Below are 4,253 nucleotides of genomic sequence, written 5' to 3' on the forward strand. Positions count from 1 at the left end.
TAGCTAAATACTATACATTATGTAGATATGCTAGCCCAGGGGTGTCAAACTCAATCAGCACATGGGCCGTGTTGAAAAAACACAACGAATTCACAGGCCAGACATAGCCTATTTCTTTTGGGGGTTTTTCGACCCCAAAAATATGGCTTTTGGCCTTTATAATGTCCACTTATGTACATAGGATGCGGTATATAGCGTAATATGTAGGGACCATAATAAAAAAGTATTTAATAACTCCAAATAACAAAAATGTAGCTATAGGTTGTTTTAACATTTCAGCTTAAAATATATTTTCCTTTTTTTGCACTGCATGGATCACGGGTGTGGTTGAATGAAGCATTGCTGTACGGTACACTCAAAATATCTTGTAGTTGAGTAGCCATCCTCGGCTTCTGCTCAAATATTGCTGGATGTAGGCCTACATATTTCTCCTTTGCATGGTATTTTGTTGCATGTTTTTTTTTTTTTTTGTTATTCATTGTCATGTTTTAAAAATGTAGCCTAGCTATATATATATATATATATATATATATATATTCCCTTATATATATATATATATGTATACTTGGCCTCCTCTGTGCACTGTAAATGGGACAAAAAAAGCAGCGCAATCGAAGTGGAATTCACCGATGTGAGCTCATCAGGCTGTAATTTCATAAAGTAGATGACTCAATTGTTGACTAATTTATACTCACTTGTGTCCTATTCAGCCCACAGGCCTTGTTTTTGACACGTGCACTAGCCTATTAGCCACATTATGACTGATTTATGATCTTTGCCCTTCCTAGTTTGATTCTATTGACATTCCAAGCATTAGTTACAGTCGTCCGTATTTGTTCAAAATAGTGAGTCATTGGCTGCGTTCCAAACACGTAAAAGACACACCCACTCCCCTCAGCCCTCAAATTAAGCGGACACTTCTGATGACGTATCATGACATATGATGAGTTGACACTTGCAGGGCGAGGAAGAAGAATTCATTCATTTTAAATGGCCGCCCTTGCGCAGGAATTTGTCACTTGTTCGTCTCACGGTTGTGTTTTCAGTCATCATGAAACCAACGGTAGCTGTTAATTGTATATGCGTTACAGTTAATTATGATTACATTTCATATCTTGGCTAGAAGATAACGCATCCACAGACATCAAATGCTAGCCATCTGACGTTATCAGGTAAATCAGAAATTACAATGTATAAGTGTGATGTATGCTCTAGCTAATGTTTCCAAAAGCTAACCAAACAAAAACATAATTACTTTTACGTGTTTAATGTGTTTTTTCCGTCATGTGCATTCGTAGCACAATTTCTAACTTATTTACATTTGTTTTTACTTAAACTTGTATGTTGACTTCTCCATATTGATGTTGGTTTTAAGTTTTGGCAGACTTTTCTTAGCAGATGTAGTACAATCATCGCAAATTATTATGTGGCGTTTCAGGCCCCGGTGTGAACAGAATTGTACACTCGCAAAATCGATCACAAACGAGGGCAGAGGTGCTTATGTTGCCAACTTCCCTTGTTTGGCTAATTGTTTGGACCGACGGCAAAGATGTCCGTGGAGATTCCCCAAAGGGCGTAAGGTGAGGGTAAGTGGAAGAGGGTGTGTCTTTTAAGTGTTTCAACTGACTCTGAAATCGCATATTGTTTTTAGTTCCGATTTTTGAATATTCACAACAAAATCTGTGTCCAATTGGATGGAAACCTAGCTATGCGGTAGACACTCTAAAGACATTGGCAAGTGCAAAAGTCCAGTGACACTTTGATTATTCCTGCACATCATGGTTTACCTGTAACCACAAAGATCTAAAGAATAAGCCACCTGCCAAACAAGCTTGTAAGAATTGTACTTAAACTCCCTCCTCATACTCTTTTGTAGGTTAAGCATTTTTTGTCTCTATATCTGTGTCTGTATCTACAGTATGTAACTGTCTTTATGTTTTTAAAAAATAGGGACCACAATGGATATAAATCCGAGACTTCACTGTAAAAATCTTTGTGTATATAAGTATTTTTTTTACTGACAAATAAAATCAATCAATCAATCCAAATTGTGCAGCGGCCAATTCATGAATGGAAAGGGACATCTGTTACAAAACACCAAAAAGTTGTCAAGTCTTCGATACTGGGTAAGCCTACAAGGTAGAGAGGGATGCATTTTCTGTTTGTTGTGGTATTGAAAACACAAACCATGATATTGAAGTGCCCGAAGTCGCTATTCTTTGTTTATTGGTTGTGTGTTGCATTGGTACAGAAACCTATTGGTGGAAAATTCGTTGCATATTTTTTATATAATTTTAAATATGGCATCAAAATGCAGAAAATCTGATATCCCCCTAACTGATCATTGTCTGCAGCCGGATCTGATAGTGAAGTAATGAAACAGGCAGGGAGAGTGAGCTCATCTGTGGTGGTCAGCAAACCCTCACTCATCTGGCCCGTAGCCCCACGCAGAATCGGCTGTGCCACAAAAGCATGCTGAAGTGGTAAAGTCCATGTTCACGTTTAGAAACACAGGGTCACTACAATTATTGTTATTTTGGTCGTAAACATTATTTTGAGTTAATTATATGAGGGGTGAAAATATTTTTATTATTGGGGAGGTGCATTTGTTGGGGGGGGGGTGCATTTTTTTATGACTCCTTGAGTTGAACCAGCCCCCCCCCCCAGTAGATGTTGATCTGTCCCTTACTATATGTCATGGCATTTCTGGTCAAATAGAACCTATTTTTAAAACCTCTTATAAATTTGTTTTCTAGAATAAACTAGGAATTTTATATTTTGACTGATGTTATGATTGCCTGTTTGTTTCATATCTGTAAAGAAATTAAGTCAGTTCCACTTTAACGTCCACAGAGCAATCTCCACTCCAATTGACAACTTCTAAAGGACTATAGAAAATGACTGGTTTGAAATGGGAGAAAAGAGTTCCTGTGCATTTCATGAATTCGGAGGAGAAGCCATCACCTCCAGAGAATGTCCCTGGAGACCCATGTGAAACAGCAATCATTTCCTTTTCTCTCTCACACCATGCATACAGTAAATGCTTTCAGATTACTTACCAAGTCACCATCTGAGCACAGAAAATCCTTTTATTATTTGGTGTAGTTAACACCTTGCTGCATACAATGCACAGTGAATATACAATGTATGATATATAGATACTATACTATTCACCCCTCTTCAATTTCTTTCACATTTTATTGTGTTACAAAGTGGGATTAAAATGTATTTAATTGTAATTTTTTAGCAGCGATCTACACAAAATACTCTCGTCTTTTTGTAGATGAATGAAAAATAAAACACCAATATATCTTTATTAGGTAAGTATTCAGCCCCTGAGTCAATACATGTTAGAAACACATTTGACAGTGACTACAGCTGTGAGTTTGGGTCACTCTCTAAGAGCTTTGCACACCTGGATTGTGCAATATTCATCCATTATTCTTTTCAAAATTCTTCAAGTGTCACATCCTGATCTGTTTCACCTGTCTTTGTGCTTGTCTCCACCCCCCTCCAGGTGTCACCCATCTTCCCCATTATCCCCAGTATATTTATACCTGTGTTCTCTGTTTGGCTGTTGCCAGTTCATTTTGTTCTTCAAGCCTACCAGCGGTTTTCCCCTTGCTCCTGTCTTTTTCTAGTTCCTGTTTTCTAGTTTTCCAGGTGTTAACCATTTCTGCTTGCTCTGAGACTGCCTGCCGCTCTGTAGCTTGTCACACCACCCTGGAGTATTGACCTATGACTGCCCTGACGCCAAGACTGCCTGCTGTTCTGTACCATATGGACTCTGATCTGGTTTACTGACCTCTGCCTGCCCTTGACCTGTCGTTTTGCTTGCCCCCTGTTCTAGTAATAAACGTTTGTTACTTCGACACTGTCTGTATCTGGGTCTTCTCCTGAAACGTGATATCAAGCTCTGTCAAGTTGGTTGTTAATCATTGCTAGATACAGTGGTTCGTCCTTTAAAAGTTGCAGCGTACTGCAGCACAGCTTGCGTGGCGCCGCAAGCTGTGGCATGTTATTTAAGTGTCAGCCTTCGGAACAATCAAAGCTAGTTAGTGCTATTTTGACCACCAGAGAGCACCTTTGAGAAGCATTTGATAGTCTTCAATAGTGGCTGTACTACAGAATTGAAAACCTTTTTTTGTAAGAACATAGTATATGGAACTGATTAAGACATTTTGCTTAATTAATTTGATTAAAATTATGGTAAAACAAAAAACTCTCTGGGTTTCCGTTTGGATGGAATGGAA

General features: G+C 38.4%; 1 long non-coding RNA gene across 3 annotated transcripts; it reads left to right on the plus strand.

Annotated features, from left to right (window-relative positions):
- Window positions 1-950: 950 nt before the first annotated feature.
- On the plus strand, window positions 951-3,841 carry LOC116358658 (uncharacterized). Of its 3 annotated transcripts, none has more exons than XR_004206436.1 (5): window positions 951-1,172; window positions 1,439-1,586; window positions 2,854-3,036; window positions 3,284-3,320; window positions 3,656-3,841. It is a non-coding gene; the product is annotated as an uncharacterized LOC116358658 (long non-coding RNA). The 3 variants fall into 3 exon arrangements; XR_004206438.1 differs by having other exon boundaries at window positions 1,439-1,580; XR_004206437.1 differs by lacking the exons at window positions 3,284-3,320; window positions 3,656-3,841 and having other exon boundaries at window positions 2,854-3,066.
- The last annotated feature ends 412 nt before the right edge of the window (window positions 3,842-4,253 follow it).

The sequence above is a fragment of the Oncorhynchus kisutch genome, linkage group LG30, assembly GCF_002021735.2.
Source record: "Oncorhynchus kisutch isolate 150728-3 linkage group LG30, Okis_V2, whole genome shotgun sequence".
NCBI classification, from domain to species: Eukaryota; Metazoa; Chordata; class Actinopteri; order Salmoniformes; family Salmonidae; genus Oncorhynchus; species Oncorhynchus kisutch.